At 45.8% G+C, this 17,554-nt stretch overlaps 1 long non-coding RNA gene and 1 pseudogene across 2 annotated transcripts in view; both read right to left on the bottom strand.

The window, feature by feature from the left end:
- The window catches only part of LOC111741142, a 49,752-nt gene that overhangs the window by 12,176 nt on the left and 20,022 nt on the right, over nt 1–17,554 (bottom strand). The window contains exon 3 of one of the 2 annotated variants that reach the window (XR_002780906.1): nt 154–501. The exons of the other annotated variant lie outside the window; for it this stretch is intronic. This is a non-coding gene — a long non-coding RNA (uncharacterized LOC111741142). Of the gene's footprint in view, nt 1–153; nt 502–17,554 lie in introns of those variants that run through there. 2 annotated transcript variants of the gene reach the window in all.
- Nucleotides 8,605–8,720, bottom strand: LOC111741165 (annotated as a pseudogene).

Raw genomic sequence — 17,554 nt, 5'->3', positions numbered from 1 at the left:
ATCCTCCCCAAAGATGAGAAACTCATTGTGCCCCCAGCCACCTTTCAAGAGTGATATCTGACCAAAACTTAACTAAGGCAAGTGGGCTTTTAGAATGAATGACAGGCAGAGAAGGGAGATACTTTGAGAATAAAATAAACTTTTGAGACCTTAGAATGATGATACCCATTTTAATGATGAAGAAACTGAGGTCCAGAGAGGGCTAGGAGCTCATGAAGCTTTGGTAAGTGGCCAAAGTGACACCAAGACCCACAGTGACACTGTTCAACTCCCTGAGGACTCTTCAACTGACAGCATGGGAAGCTGTACCAGGCTCTTTCTAGCCTCACCCTGCAGGACCCAGCAAAGATCAGTCTCCTTTGGGAGGGTGGGGGTTCCTCAGGCCCCAAAGGAGGGGGTTCGGGGGCAGGCATTTCTGTGCGACTTCAGGGCAGAACTAGGTCTGGGACTGAGGATCCTGGAGACCCCATTCCTATAAGGAAGGCATCCTCACCACTCGAGCTGCAAAAACATAGGACAGGAAGCATCATGAGGAGAGTGTGCTGTTGTTACAGGGCTATTCCCCTCCAGGCCTACCTCCAGATTTAATGACTCCCAAAATGCCACCTCTGCAGAGACAATTCCCTGGCTCTGTCCCAGCCAATTAGACCTTCCTAATGACTGTCTCTTTACCCTCTGGCAGGCCTGTGACTGCAAAAGAAATGGCTGTGAGCCAGGTTGAGTGGTGAGTGGGGGGGCTGAGTGATGGGTGGGGGGACAAGAGAAGGAACCCCCCACCCCGAGCAGGCTAGTTATCTGATCCCAGCTCTTGGGGATGAGGAGCTCATGAGAGGCCAAAGCTGGGACACTTTCCTGAGGGTGTCAGACGACAGGCTTTCAGGATGGGGGCCACTATGGCACCAAATGACACTTTCCAGAAGGGCAGTATAGGAATTAGGGATAAGAAAGCTGCTGATAAGATTCCAAAATACATAGCAGGTCAATCTTGGATAGATCTGAGGACTCTGACAGACCCAATTTGTCAGCTAGAGGGGCAGGTCCAAAGGAGGCTCAGGCCATGGTCCACCAGTCCCCACTTGTAGTTAGGTAAGATGAGGTATAGGGTGGCCCAGCCTTGGAAGGAGCTGTGCCTAGGCAGGGTCCTGGCCCCAGCCCTGAAAGTCCCCCAGTGCCACAGCCCCTGGTGAACAGCCATTCTGATCAGATCTGGGACAGGGCCCCTTGCCTGGATTTCTGAAGCTTTACCCTCTGGGAGTAATTTCTTGGGCTGGCATCAAGATCAGAGGTTTTGCTCTCCACCTCCTACCTCTGAAGGAATCATGAAGAAGAGCCCTTCTCAATGGCCCTGGGGGATGCTTCTGATCTAAGAGAGGGAATCTAGAGGCAGGATGAGGGGCATGTGTGGACCTGAAGTGCTTGAGGCAGGCTCCTGTACTGGGTCCTCTGGCCTACGCACTCTGGCACGGGCTCACTGGGTCTGAGTCTGACGGGCACCAGAGGTTGGCATGCTTGATAGAGGTCATGCAAAAAGCATGCCTGCCACCCAAGCCCTTGGCCCCCAGCCCATGCCTCAGTCCCACTGCTTCTTAGCACCAAGCACTCAATAAGGGCAAGTGTGGAATGGTTTGAGTGCAAACTGCTGGAAGGTCAGGGTCAGACACGAAGAACTTTCTAAATATAAGAGCTATAATATGTAAATGGCAAAGGTGGAAAAAGGTGAACTGATCACTTAACTCCCAGCAACCAGGTGCCAGCCTTGTCCCTTCAACTTGTTCTTCCACTGGTCAGATCTCAGGAAATGGTGTTTCCACCTATACAGCAAAACTTGCTGGGCAGCGAGCCCCTCAACCCCATGGCCAATCCAGCCACAGGCCTTGGCCTCTCTTTCTCCAAAACACCGCTAAAATCTGTCCGTAGTCCTCCTCCTCCACTGCCACCACCCAGGCGGAGTCACCACCACCTCTCTTCTGGATGCCTGCAGCAGCTTCTCACTGTCTGCCTGCTCCTACCCATGCCCCCTGCTGTCCATTCTCCACGCAACAGCTGGAGTGAGCTACTCAAAATGTAGGTCAAATGGGTCTCTCTCCTGCTGCAAAACCTCCAGGGTGCTATGGTCCTCTTGGGTAAAGGTCCTGTCTAGTCCGGATCCAGGTTCATCTCCTGCCACCTTGACCACAGCTCAACCACAGTGGCCTCATTTCGTGTGCCCCTAGCTTCACTATGACTTTCCCATCTCCCTTGCCTCTTGGCCGTCACTTACTCATCTTTTAAGACTCAGGAGACTTTCCAATCTGCCAACCCCCTCCAAGGCTCTGAGAATGCCCGCTGAACCTGAATCCATCTCTCGATTACCCATTACCTCTTACTGTGATGCTTCTTTCTTTTTCTTTTTCTTTTTTTTTGATATTTCTTTATTCTTAAGTCTACCTACTTAAGAATGACAGTAACAATCAGTAACAACACACATAGAACAGACATGTTAAATGACCACAACTCATCACTGTCTTCATCATTATCACTGCTCTTACTGAGCACATTTTATGTGCCTGGCAACTATTCTAAGCATTTCACATGGATTAAGTCATTTGATCTTCATAACAATCCTATGAGGTCAGATTTTTCTTAAATTCCAAGATGCCTCATAGGAGGTCAGTGGGGATTGAAGTGGACAAGAAGGCTTTGTGGTGGAAGTAGGAGTGAAGCCGGGGCTTGAGGAATGAGTAGTAACTGAAAGATGCAACCGGGTAAGTATTCCAGGTTAGTATGAAGAATAATCATAACAGTAATAATAATATGTTGAGCATTTACTATGTAAGTCACTGTACTTAAGAGCTTTATATTTATTATGTTGTTGGATGCTCACAACAACCTTCAGAGGTGGATCTGAAGAGACTCGTTTTGCAGACAAAGGCACTGAGTAGATATTGCAGGCCTCCTCCATTGGGGGAGAGAAGTTCATCCAGCCCCAGAGGAGCTTCAATCCCTGAGGAAGGAGAGCAGGACAAGGAGAGCTGGAACTTGTTGCGGGGCAGTGAGGGCTGGAGATCCCATCCTGGAGGAAGTTGGAAAGGATCAAAGCTGGGCTTCAAAGGATGGGCAGGAGTTAGAGAGGGAGAAATTAGGGGAAACTTGGTGGTGGGAGTGGGGACCAGACAGTCCTCTTCCTCCACCCCAACCCTTCCCACTATCTCCCAGGGCCCTGAGTAAGCTCCCAGAGGAGGACACTTAGAGATTTAAGTGCCTCTCACCCATGCGACTTTTTCTTTTTTTTTTTTTATTGTGGTGAATATACATAAAATTTACCATTTTAACTATTTTTAAGTGTACAGTTAGTGGCATTAAGTACATCTACATTGTTGTACACCATCACCACCTTCTATCTGCAGAACTTTTTCATCATCTCAAACTGGAACTCTGTACCTATTCAGCAATAATTCCCCATTCTTCCTTCCCCCTTGCCCATAACCACCCTTCTACTTTCTGTCTCTATGAATTTGACTACTCTTGGTACCTCAAACAAGCAGACTCATACAGTATTTGTCTTTTTGTGACTAGCTTATTTCACCTAGCATAATGTCCTCAAGCTTCATCCATGTTGTAGCATGTGTCAGAATTTTCATCTTTTTTAAGTCTGAATGTATTCCATGGTGTGTCTGTACCTCATTTTGTTTATCCGTTCATACACTGATGGACATGAGTTGCCACCACCTTTTGGCTATTGTGAATTATGCTGGTATGAATATGAGTGTACAGACATCTGTTCAAGTCTCTGCTTTCAATTCTTTTAGGTGTCTACCTGGAAATGGAATTGCCGGATCATATGGTAATTTGATATTTAATTTTTTGAGGAACTACCATTTTGTTTTCTACAGAAGCTGAACTATTTTTTATTCTCACTGGCAATACACAAGGGTTCTGATTTTTCCACACTCTTGTGGTTTTGATTTTTATTTTTCTAATAATTAGTGATGTCAAGCACCTTTGCTGTGTTTATTGGCTATCTATATATCTTCTTTGAAGCAATGTCTGTTGAAGTCCTTTGTCCACTTTTAAATCTGGTTGTTTGTTTTCTGTTGTTGAGTTGTAAGAGTTCTTTATTTATTCTGGATATTGACCCCCTTATCAGTTATATGATTTGCAAATATTTTCTGCCATTTCATGGGTTTCCGTTTCACTTCGTTGGTATTGTCCTTTGATGCACAAAAGTTTTTCAAATATTTTTAAAAATTAAAAAAATTAGCTATTAGGGAAATGAATATCAAAACCACAATGAGATACCATCTCACACCTGTCTGAATAACTATAATCAACAAGACAAATAATAACAAATGATGGAGAGGATGCAGAGTAAAAGGAACTTTCATACACTGTGGGTGGGACTGCAAATTGGTACAGCCACTATGGAAAACAGTGTGGTGGTTCCTCAAAAAACTAAGAATTGATCTACCATATGATCCAGCAATCCTTCTACTGAGTATTTACCCCAAAAACTTGAAAACTCATAACCGAAAAGATATTTGCACACTGATATTCATAGCAGCATTATTCACGGTGGCCAAGACATGGAAGCAACCTAAGCATCCTACAATAGATGATTGGCTAAAGAAGCTGTGGTACATATATGCGATGGAATATTACTCAGCCATAAGAAGAGATGAAATACTGCCATTTGTGACAACATGGATGGGCCTTGAGATAATAATGCTAAGTGAAATAAGGCAGACAGAAAAAGTTGAAAATCACATGATATCATTTATATGTGGGATATAAACCTAAAAGCAACAAATGAACAAGACAAACAAACAGAGACTCATGGACTAGTGATTAGCAGAGGGCAGGGGGTGGTGGAAGAGGGAGGATGTAGATGGGGTAAAGAAGGGTCAAATATAGGGGGTAAAGGGGAGGGTGAAGTGAGTAAAGGGGATCAAATATATGGTAGCTGAAGGAAACTGGACTTTGGGTGGTAAACACACAATAGAATATACAGATGTCAAATTATAATGTACACTTGAAAATTACATAATTGTATTAACCATTGTTACCCCATGAACTTATTTAAAAAAATTTTTTTAATGAAGCCCAATTTATCTATTTTTGTCCTTCATTGCCTGCACTCTTAGTGTCATATGTAAGAAATCATTGCCAAATCCAATCTCATGAAGGTTTTTCCTTATCTTTTCTTCTAAGAGTTCTATAATTTAAGTCTTAAGTTTCTGTCTCTGATCTATTTTGAGTCAATATTTGTATACCGTGTAAGGTAAGGATCCAACTTCATTCTTTTGAATGTAGATGTCTATTGTTCCCAATATTATTTGTTGAAAAGACTGTCCTTTCCACATTGAATAGTCTTGACACCCTTGTCGAAAATCATTTGAACATATATGTAAGGGTTTATTTCTGGGCTCTCTATTCTACTTCATTTGTCTACGTGTCTGTCTTGAATGCCAGTACTACACTGTTTTGATTACTGTTGCTTTGAAGTAAATTTTGAAATCAGGAGGTATGAGATCCCCCAGTTTTGTTCTTTTTCAAGATTGTTTTGGCTATCCAGGATCCCTTGAGATTCCACATGAACTTTAGGATAGATTTTTCTATATCTGAAAAAACATTGTTGGGATTTTGATAGTGATTGTATTGCCTTTGTGACTTCAAGGAAGATCTGAGCCAGTTAGGGTGTTCCAAGGTGACCAGGAACCAGCAGTGCAGTAAGGGTGAATGGTGGTCTGAGCAGAAGGGGAAGGCACAGACTTGACAAGTCAAAGAGTGAGGGACAAGAGGCTCCCTTTCTTTAGAATACTGAAAGCTTTGGTTCTTCCCAGGCCTCCATCAGAGGCAGGTCCCCATGGGCAGAAGTGTACCCATCTGTATAATGGGCATTAAATTCCTAAGCCACTAAGAACGCTCCTCCAGAATCAAATGCCTCCTACTTCCCCTCATTTAGATTTTTTAGCTCTTCCAAGTCTCTTGTTGATTTGTTAGGACATAGTTTTCCCTATCCTGGCTCTTGAGAACATCAGCACTATTTTTGATGTGGCTAGGAGTCTGCCTCACTCCTACCCCTAGACAAGTCATCCCTCCAGTCCAGCCAGCTATCCCTCTTAGGAGGAGTATGTTTCCTCGAGACTGGAAGGAATAGGAATGGGTAGTTCCAGGCCCTCAGGGAAAGGATGGCTGGGCAAAATCACTTGGTAAAGATTATAGAGATGTTCTCCTCATCCTGGTTTGTCTCACAAGCAGACCCAGGTCTCAGTAAGTGAGGTCCACCTGCCGCAGTAAAAGCAAAGGTGGGCACAGGCAGCCTTGTTGTGTAGCCCAGACTCTTGGGAGATGACTCACCAGGATTTAAGTCAGCCCTCTGGCTCTGCCTCAGAAAAACTCCTGCACTCAGTCCAGCAATGCAGACAGACTGAAGGACAAAGGAGCAGAACCCCTCATGGGACACAATTGCCGGTTCTGAGCTGTGACACTTACCTACCCTCTCTGTCTGACTTTGGAGACATAGAGGAGCTTTTACTGCCCTAACTTTAGGAGGTATGTCTAGGGCTTCTGGAAACTCATCCTGCCTGGGGAGCCGGAGACCTAATCCCAGCTCTGAAAGAGGAGCCTGTGGTCTCTGGCATAGCCTGAATTTCTATCCCAAGGTTCACATATATAAGACCAGGTGTCAGAAAATAAGATCCTGAGCCAAACAGGAGCCTTTATCCAAGCTGTTTTTAAACCATTCCAAACTTTAGCAGGCTGACTTGAGTCATGTTAGATATAGAAGTAAAGTAGCAAGCAGATAACATTCTACCTATTTCAGAGATTAAACAAAAAAGGCCTAGAAAATTATACTAATGCTGGGAAGGATCTCATCCAACTGAGCCTTTTGTTTTACCAAATAAAATCTATCCAGCTGTCCATCTGTTTGTTTATCCATCTATCCATCCATCCATCCATCCATCCATCCATCCATCCATCCATCTATCCATTCATCCATCCATTGCCTGCTCCTAGACAGGTTTCTTGCTAGGGGTTGGGGAAATAGCAGTGAGTAAGACAAGCAGAAACTCTCTTTCATGTAAGTCACAGTCTTCTGGGGAAGGCAGATGGTAGTAAACAAGCAAATAAATAAATAAGACCTCTAATGAAGGGGGATAAGTCATGGAACACAGGTCTACGGGAATATTTAACTAAAAACTCTGACCTGGACCAGGAAGTCAGTGAGGTCTGCCCTGAGAAAGCAGAGACCTGAAGGATGAGCTAAACAGAGAAAAAAGGGAAGAGTATTTCAGGCAGAGGGAACAGCGTGTGCAAAGGCCTGGGAGCTGGGGAGATTGGGAGGACAAGCCCAGAGAGGAAAGGTCACCTGAGGAGCTGGAGACCAGACTGAGGCTTTAAGATTGCTACTTATATTCTTCCACCATATCCCATAGCCCAACACCCCTAAGCTTCATGGCCTCAGAGAACACCTCTGGCCCCTCTTGGGGTCAATCACTGTACCTCCAGGTGTCCAGGAGAGCCCAAAGACAAACCACAGAGTGCAGGATATCAGAATTATGCAAAGAAATTATAGGGTGTGTCCAACTTTGTTGAAGCTCCTTCAGGTTCCCCTGTGGCTGGTGGGAACCTCTGGCTTGAGTTAATACTAGAGATCAAAGTTGAGTGCTGAGTAGAAAAGATTTACTGCCACAGAGAGAAACTACTCCAGCGGAGTCTACGCTCAGGGTTGGGTGAGGGAGAGAAATGGGGTTGGTCATGAACTATCTCTGCTCTGTATTTAAAAAGCAAAGTTTCTGAGTGTTGCTGAGTGACTGGGGATATCAGGTTTAGAGGTCCAGTCAGCACTGGGCTGGCTGGAGGTGGTCAGCTGTGTATCTAGACTGTCTGCTTCAGCATATGGTGTCTAGCAGCTTCTATATGCGTTACATGCCTGAATCAAGATCTGGGTGTCCAATCAGGTCTACCACTGATGTCAGCAGGCTAGATGGCCAGATTAGGGCTTATTATTTGCCACTGACCTTCAGTACTTTGGTTATGAAACAATGTGGGGTGCCCCAGACCACCATGTCCTGAGTCCAATCAGTTAAGAGTTGTTTGCTAAATGCAACCATTGGTCTAGAATCTATATCCTCAACACCTAAGGCAGGGTCCCCTTCCTCTCCCTCACCCCCACATGTTGTGTTGAATTCCACCTCTTTTCATATTCTACTGTGTCTACCCTAGTCCAGGCCACTACTATTTTCACCTAAAGTCATTCACTTCCTCCAGGCTTATCATCTCTAGGTCATGGTCTATGTGGCAACCAGAGTCATCTATCTAAAATGTCACTTCTTTCCTTAAAACCCTTCCTTGGCTACCCTTGGCCATTGGGACAAAGCACTGGGGTTTACACACCCAGCCAGCTGACCTCTCCAACCATGGCCCTGCACAACCCACTCACATACTAAGCTCAGCCACAGTGAATCTCAGTTTCTCCAGAGTCATGCTCCCTCTCACTTTCAGGCCTTTGTCCATGGTGTTCCCTCTGCAAGAAATGCTGCTCTCATCTTTGCCTGTCAGCTCCTGCTTCTTTTTCTTTTTTTTTTAGATTTTATTTGTTATTTATTTATTTATTAGTATTAATGCCTATAGCACCTGGTCTTCCTAGGTGCTCTCCCATCCAAGTACTAACCAAGCCCAACCCTGCTTAGGTTCCGAGATCAGACATCAGGCTTGTTCAGGGTGGCATGGCCGTAGACCATGGACCGTGGCTCCACTGGGGCATGAACTCAGGAACTTCTGCATGTAAGGCAGACATACTAACTGCTACACTATGGAACCATGTCCTCTTGCTTATTTTTCAAGTGTCAGTTTAGATGCCAATACCTTGGAGCCTTCCCCAATGTCCCTAAGTTCAGGTTAGGTGTTCCCAACTTAGTGCACCCCACTTCCAGTCCCTTCTCCCTACTTCAAATTTATTTGAATTGGAGGGTGGGAGACAGTGAGGTTTCCAGGTTATTTGGAAAAGACATCTGCCCCCTGCTCTTCAAACTGCCTAGAAACGTGGGCTGGAATTCCCGGAGAAGGAAATACCAGCACATCCCTGTTCTTCCCTCTCGAAATGCTAGCATAGATCCTATTCTAAGGAGAACAGGGCCCATTTAGTCTCTAGGATAGATTCTTCTCTTGGACTATTATAAGGAGAATCACCTAGGAGGTAGAGGGGCTCCAGGCTGCCCAGCCAGAACACTGGGCCAGGCAAAAGCCCAGGCCGGAGAAAGAATGACCAAGGTTCAAACCTTGCCTCTCTCCATCCAACTGAGTGACCATGTCATTAAATTAAGGTTGCCAATTTCTGGTTCAGCTCAGCCTGGGCTTGTAGTGCAGGTTGTGCTAGGCCAAGAGGATTCTCCAGGGGCCTAGGTGCTTTTTGAACTTGTGTTTCTGGCTCTTTGGTGAATAGAATGAATATTCCCATGCAAACAAGAAATGCCTCCATGGGGTTCTGTTCTTTAAAAGAAACCAAGGGTCCCACAGACTGAGGATTTTCTTTCAAAGTCAACTCAAGTCACCACTCTCTGAAAATTTTTATCAACTCTGCTTGTCCCAAGTCCTACCCTACCACCACCATGTCAAATGGTTATGGAAGGTCCCCAAGGGCACCTCTCATGCTGGGTAAATGGGTACCCATGTGCATGGCTGACTGTTAACCAGAGTGAGTTCTAGGGAAGGAGAGTTGGGAATCACACATATTCTTTTTACTGTGTACACTTCTGTAATGTGGGAATGTTTTTACAAGCATGTATGACTCTTGTAATTAGAAATGCAAATCTAGTAAAAAGCTCCATCCCTAAGGCCATAGGTTCAGAAGGCAGAGGGTGACAAGGAAAACTTACTAAGAGTGAGACAGTACTGTAGTTGGACCTGGTCAGAAGGGCACGTGTCTATGGCAGTGACAAAGGAGTATTTATATCAAGTAAAGGCAAGACCCAGGACCTAAGGATGGGAGAGATTCACAGGCAGAGGATAAAATGGATGAAGGAGTGTAAGGAAGCCTGGTGAGAGGTGAGTTAAAACCATAGTGGTTAGAGCCTTGAAAGCCAGATCAAGGAGTTTGTAATTAAGAGAATTAATTACAAAGCCAGAGGGACATGACCCGAGCTAGGTCTTGGGGTTGGAGCTGGCAAAGATGAGAGCGGCCAGAACTGCCAGGTGACTATTTGCACATCCCAGTGAGAAGAATAATAATCAAGGAAAAGGGGTCCCTGGATGAATGAGCTTACTGGCCCGGACATTGATACTGAGGGCAGGGCCTACCCTCTACCTGCACCACAAATTCTCCCATAGCCTTGCACTGGTAGCTCTGTGCTTGAGGCTCCCGGTCCACCTGAAGCTGGAGACAGGGTGACATCCCAGCATGGCTCTGGTTCAGTCCTACTTGCCCATTTTGATCCAGAGAGGAAGTGGTGCCCACTGGACCTCCTGGGGCCTTTGTTTCCTTCTGTCTTCATAGAACCACTCCAGAGCTGCTGTTTGGTTTTGGGTCACTTGGTGATTCATTTGCAAATCACATTTTCCTGGGTCCTGAAGGAAAAGCAAGCTTGTACACCACAAAAAGAGTGACTAGGGTGTGCCCGTATGAGCCAGATGCTGCTGCTTATACTGTAGTGCCAGCTGTAAGAGGCAGGATGGGTGCTTTGGCAATACTGGGGGTTCCCGTGGGCTCTGGAGAGCACCATGGATCTGGAGGCACTGGGTCTGACAGCAGGGAGCGGAGGCCAGAAGTGCCCCACCTGATGTACCTTCCAGCCCTGCGAGGAACAATCATGCCTAAGGGATCTACAGGAAGGACTGGGCCTTGGGCAGGTTATTCAAGACCAGAGAACCCTTCTCCCCTTCCTAACTATGGGACTTCCACGATCATGACCAGATATCAAAGACTCAAAGACAAAAGGAAACCAAACAAACCCTGCAGCAAGGGAGCATTTTCTTCCCTCTCTGACTCCTCTGAGTTGCTTAGTGGAAAGAGATCAAGGCCATACTCTACCCTGAGCAGGCCCCAAAACTTCAGAGTACTGTAAACCCACCAGGCAAACAAAATCCCTTCCTCTACCGCAGGTGGTCTCACAGCTCAGAACTCTGGGGCTTGCTGTTCCCTCTGCCAGGATGCCCTTCCTCACCTGGCCCCACTGCTGGCTGAGGAACTCTCATTCCTTTTGCAAGTATCACCTCTTCTGTGAAGCTTTCCTTTACCACTCTGCTAGCACACTCCCCGCTCCATTATTTCTGTACCTTGTACTTAACCCATCACTGCATATTGCACTCTCAGCTGTTGCGCTTTAATTATTTGTCTGGAGTGATGTCATACACCTTACTCTTCTCTGTCCCCAGGGAGTAGCCTAGTATCTGCCTCATTGACAGGTGCTCACCGAGCATTGGGGCAGTCACAGAACAGAGTTAGAGATTTCCTAAGCCAGTTTTAGGGTACTACAGAATACTTTGCCTCTCCTCACCACCCCCTTAGCCACATCTGGAGGTGTCTCTCTTGAAAGAGTCCTCAAAACAGGAGTCTGTGGAGGTCCCCCAAGTTCCTGATGAACTTGGGACTGAGGCCAAGGCAGAGTGGGGAAGGCTGGGAAATTTGCTGATCCCTCACTGCTCTGGAAATTGAGCCTTGTGCAGCAGCAATGTGGTGATGATTGACAACCCACTTGCAATAAAGAGCATGGGCTGTGGCCCGAGTGACTGAGCATGTTGCCTGCCCAAGGTGTCCTGACAAACCCATCTGGACATGACCAGGTGGATACTCAGGACCCAGTACATCATCCAGCTTGGGCCATGGGAAGGGTGTGTAAGATCAGCCAGGCAGGTAGGAGACCCCCAGCCACACTCCATGAAGCAAGTACCTCTGAGTGCTCAGTCTACCCTCTTCCACTTTCATGATAAGGATCCATGTCCAGGCAGGCTGTGGCAGCAAAGAGAAGGCCAGCCCCTGCCACAAGGCCTTGGCTTCCACCCCAGGCATCCTGCTTCAGACTTTGCATTCCTCTAGGATGACAATGCTCCCTGTCTCTGGCCACTTTGCCAAGCCAGAGCCCTGCCTTCCTGCCAGGGCAGCTTTTCTGTGGACTTCTCAAGCCTTAGAATTCTCTGACTGGCTTACGGCTCATCTGCTCAGCCAGGCTCCAAAGCCCAACACCACCCTCCCTATCTCCTTACCCCTAGCTTGAGTCAGCACCCAGCTGGCTGCTCAAGCCCTGGCTCTGGTCCTTCCAGAGGTCTCTGGGCAAATCTGCAGCTCAGCTCTAAACACTTCCGTATTTGGTCTCTTTGGTTCATTGATCAGGAATCATATGACCTTTTAAAAACACAGCTGGTAGAGTTTCCTATCTGTGCTTCTGTATTTGGATCAGTAAATTGGGCTACCTAGAGTTTATTTAAACCTGCAGGTCTGGGTGCAGAATGAAGCTGCCCTCATGACGCCTCTTGAATTTTCTCATTTTCTGGGTCATCTTAATTCTTGAGACTAAACTAGGCCTGTTTTTAAAGCTCATTTGTCTCCTGAGTTCTTCTAAGGACTATTTTCTCTTTACACTGAGATTCACTAATTACAGGGTAAAGCACTAATCTATACTCCTCCCCTATCCCTGTACCACACCACACACACACACACACACACACACACACACACACACACACACTTATTTCTCAGACAAGATGAGTCATAACTCCTTAGTCAGGTCAGTAACCCAAGGTAGTAATATTCTCTATGTTCCCTTCCTCCATCTTTTGAAATATACACAGGTACATTGCAGATGTGGCAGAGACTGCCAGCTGTCCTCCAGTATCTAGTCTAACTGAGCACTTCACCATCCAAAATAATTACTAAATTTCCCAGCCTCCTTTCTAGCTATGTGACTAAGTTCTGATTAATGAGATATAAGAAAGATGGTGCATTCAACTTCTGGGGAGTATCCTTAAAGGGAAAAAGCATGCCCTTCCTCCTTTCTTCCTTATTCATGCTAGCTAAAAAGCTTCTGTGATGTGATAGCTGGAGTTGTATATAGCAGCTATCTTGGAACATGAGAATGAAGCCACACTTTGAGGATGGCAGATGTAGTAGCCCAACTTCAGAGATGGCCTCCAATGATTCTCAACTTCTGGTATTCATGTTCTCCCATATTAAATAGGGCTGACCTGTGCAAACCAATAGGGTAACAACATAAAAAATATTGTAGCTACTGCCTTACTCTCTTTTAGATCACTTGCTCTAGGTTAGTGGAAGCCAGCTGCCATGTTGTAAGCACACTCAAGCAATGCTATGGAGGATTATAGGTGGTGAGGAACTGAGGCTTCCTGCCAACAACCAGGTCCAACTATAATACTTGCCAGCAGTATTATAGTTGTAGTCAAGCCTTCGGATCACCAGAGATCCATGTGACACCCTGACGGCACCCTCATGAGAGAACCTGAGCCAGAACCACCCAGTTTAGTCACTCTGAATTCCTGACACACAAGAAGTATGAGATAATAAATGTTTATTGTTGTTTTAAGCCACTGAGTTTTGAAATAATTTGCTACACAACAGAGAAGAGCAACAAAATAGGAGCCTTGGCCCTCTGAAATTGTGGAGGTCCATAACAACCCTTCATACCTTCCTCAGAATTTTTTTTGAAAAAGAGAAATAAGCTTATTTTCACAACTATTATTTTACATTTTGTGTCACTCCTACTCCTGTCCCTGATTTGGCACCCGCCATTCATTCAGAAACTCTTCTAAGACTCACCAGCTGGAAGTGCCTTTGGAGGCCATCTCAGTCATTTCTCCTACCAATGGCACGTTGGGGCCTAAATCTTCCTAAGCTGATGCCTAAAAATGTCTATAAAAGGAATTTCATAATGAGAACCACAGGCCAAGGATCAGGAAACACTGGTTCCAACCCCTCCTGAGGGATTTTATGTAATGGTTTGGTGACTTTACCTGACACAGAGATATCATCTTCATATGGGTCTCCCTGGGATTTCCATGAGCCTCAAACAATTTGTAAGTGCTTTAGAGAGAGCCAAGCAGCTCTACAAACTAAAGATAGTTCTCTTGCTGTGGGTCTGGTTGTCTCTGGATGGAGTTAGCCTACGTCAACATTTACAGGTGTCCCTTTCATGGACTAGTTTTCAGGTATGCACCCCATGTGGCCTACTGAGTAGATCCTTAGCAGTGATGAGATGCCCTGCTCAGTTCTATTCAGCCATGGTAGCTAACAGAACTGAGAGATGACAGTCCTGTTAGTTTATTCTTTATATTAAAGTGCTCCTTCCCGGTGCCCTGGTTGCAAGACAACGGCTGGCCCTCTGAGGCTCCCTCTCCATCCACGTCCTGCTTCATCACCGACTATGACATCTGGGCAGACTAGCCAGCTAATTCCTGACTCTCGGCATCAAAATTCCTAGACCTGCTTAATGTTCCTCACCTTCTCCCACTTGGCTCTTCCCACATCGTGAGACAGCTTCTCTCTGAAATCATAGCCTCCAAAATTGTACCAGAGGCCTTGACTGACTTCCTGCTTTCTAGATTTTTCCAGTCCTCTCTCCACTACTGCTTTTGGACTTTAACAAGGACCTTCTGTCCCTAGAGGCCTCAATTGTTTCCTCAGCCTGGCCCATCTGAATCAGCTAAACAACGATGCATTTTCATAAACCCTATATTAGTTCAGGTAATGCTAGATGCTATAACAAATTCCAAAATGTGTACTGGCTCAGACAACATAGTTGATTTCTTGCTCACAAAAAACCCAACAGGCGTTCCTGATTAGTGGTGTTTCTCCTCCAAGGGATGATTCAGGGACCAGGATCCTTGCACCTTGTGGCTCTGCCATCTTAAACATGTGGTTTCCAAGGGGGCATCAAACTGGAAGAAGGGGAAAGGAAGGGTGCAGAGGCACATCCGTTTCTTAACTATCTTGGGCTTGTACTGGAAGATGTAGTCTCTGCTGGAAAGCCTCAATTCTATTCTTTGGAAGGGCTGGGGGTGGTGACAATATTTTTTTTGGTGAACAGCTAGCTCTCTGTGGTACACACCCTTCCTTTCCTTTTGCCACACCTTCCTAACAAGACCACCACCCAGGCACTCCAGGCCAACCTGCCTTCCTAGCTTCTATGTCCTGGGAAAAAGCCAAGGTAGACAGATTAGTGCCAATATAGATTTATGACCACCAAAGCCAGCAGAGCCCTGTACTCCTAGGCCTAGTTCAGATTCTCTATTTCCTAAAACAAGGGTTCTAATCATCCACTCCTTGCCCTTAGCCCCTCCCCTACCCTCATTCTCAGCAAGTAAGAATTTTAAAGCCAAAGGTCACGATGCATGTTAGTCCACTTCTTCTCCTTCTCTCTCCTCCTCCTCCACAATCATATAAACTTGTCCACGCCCACATTCACTCCAACTTCTTCTCCCCAGCTTCACAACCCAAAGAGCTCCCTAGATTTCAGACCTGTGCATCATTCCACCTGCCCACCAGATGCTTCCACCGAGGTGCCCATAGGTCTTTCATACTCATTATGTCTCTAACTGAACTCACCATTGCCTAGCTCAGCCCCCTCCCCCAAGCCTGCTTTTCCTCCTGTGCTTTTTTTCTCCTATGAAGGTGACACCCTAATCACATTGTCAATCACGAAGAAATCCTGAGGGTCATCATTGTTTCATTTCTCAAGTTAAATCCTGGTCAAAAGATTTTTTGAATCAGTTCCCTCCACCCCGTTCCTAAAAGCAAATTTTTATTTCTTGCTTGGATGCCTGCAACTCTTTCCTAATGAGTCTTTATGCCTCTAGTCTATTCCCCTCCAAGCTGTTCTCCATGGGCATCCAGAGTGGCTGTTTCTCAGTACAAATCTGACCACAACACTCACTTTCTTAAGTGAAGTACGGACTTCCTTCTGAGGCCAAGACCCCACGTGACTGGTCCCACTGTCCCTGACACTCTAACAACATCAGACATTCCTCTGTACATGCCCTGCGGATCCTTGATGCCCCACCAGTGTCACTGGTGGGTGACCCTTCTTGGTGCTGCAGGCATATCCTTAGTTTAATTCTGTCTGTGTTTATCACACTCCTCAGTAAAGTTCTTTTTCTATGCCTGCCCCCAGCACCACGAGGGCAGGAACTAGCTCTCTTTATCTCAGTATCTCAGTGCCTGGGACAGTGCTTAGCATACAGGAAGTGCTCAATACATGTTCAGAGAATGAATGAAGATGGTGAAAAGGTACCCATTGAAGGTATGAAAATCTTGATTTATATATACTTGCCTTACACTGAATGAATATTTCCTTCTCAGGAAAGCCAAAAAATATATATATATTTATCTGTGAAATCTGATCCTTTGCCTGAGGGCCTCCCCATCAATTAATAATGACTGGCCATTTGCACAAAACCTCTTCTCCCAAAGCACTTTGCAAGGTGGTGTGGGGGGAGAGGCACAGCTCTCCTGTCCTGCCAGAGCTGTGGGCTCAGTCTTCACCATGTGACTGGCCTTGGCAATTGACTCACACCCTCTCACTGGATCCCTACACAGGCCCTAGGAGGCGAGACAGAAAGGAATATTGTCCCCCATTTTTAAGATAAGGAAACCTGTTTGCAGGACATGAGTTGATCATCAAAAGGTGCAGAGAGGGTCTGGTATTTGTTCTTTTCTGCTATATCATAGACCATTCTGTCCCTGACCTCTGGGGCTGACATAAAGCCTCATGAAGCCAACATGGATCCTGGGCTCTGTGGGAAACTGCCTCAGACCAGGAGGGTTGAGACACTACCCCAGGTCCTTAGGCCATAATACTGTACGTCTTACATGTCAGCTATTCTCTCAGGTGGAGAATTATTGGAACAGACAACCATCCAAGCTGACTGGGGCATAAAGGACTCTCATGAAATCCAAATGCATGAAGCCATCTCAGGAAGCTCATTAGGCAGCCACTTTGTCCTTCCTGCTGGACCACAGGTCTTTATCTCTGCATTGCTAATCTCTTCCTCTTTTCACAAAACCCCTGACCATATTTTACAAGGCCCAACATGACCACCAGCCTTGAGTTGGCCTAATTCACAACTCCAGGGCCCACCACCATAGAAGCAGAGTGTCAGAGCCTTAGGAACACCTAGTTGGCTCAACCTAGACGATGGTTGGTTCTCCCAGGTTAGGCTTGAGTCCCAGCCCAACACCTGGAACATGGGCAACGGGATTGGGTCAGCTGGTATGAACAGGGCAGCAGGGATTGTGGCAGGGGAATCCTAGGAAAGATGGAGGTAGGGAGCCAATTACAAGTGTAGGGAAAACTGAGAAAGATGTTGAAATTTTGTGGGTGTCTTGAATCACTAACTTACCCACCGAGGTTATCTCTGCCTTTTGTTGACATTTCTCAACTCTAAACATGGAACTTAAGTTATAAAATCTTAATAGTAATGCAGGTAATTCTTGTTCACAGAAATGCAAATTGTGGAATACTAATGACTATGGCCTTGTGGAGATCGATCAGTTTTGCGTCCATTTCTAAAATCATTTCAACATTCCTTATCTGACTATCCTGTGTGATCCTTTGACTTATCCTTTGAG

The sequence above is a fragment of the Pteropus vampyrus genome, unplaced genomic scaffold (genome assembly GCF_000151845.1).
Source record: "Pteropus vampyrus isolate Shadow unplaced genomic scaffold, Pvam_2.0 Scaffold74, whole genome shotgun sequence".
Lineage (NCBI taxonomy): Eukaryota > Metazoa > Chordata > Mammalia > Chiroptera > Pteropodidae > Pteropus > Pteropus vampyrus.
This window is presented reverse-complemented; position numbering and strand designations above follow the sequence as displayed.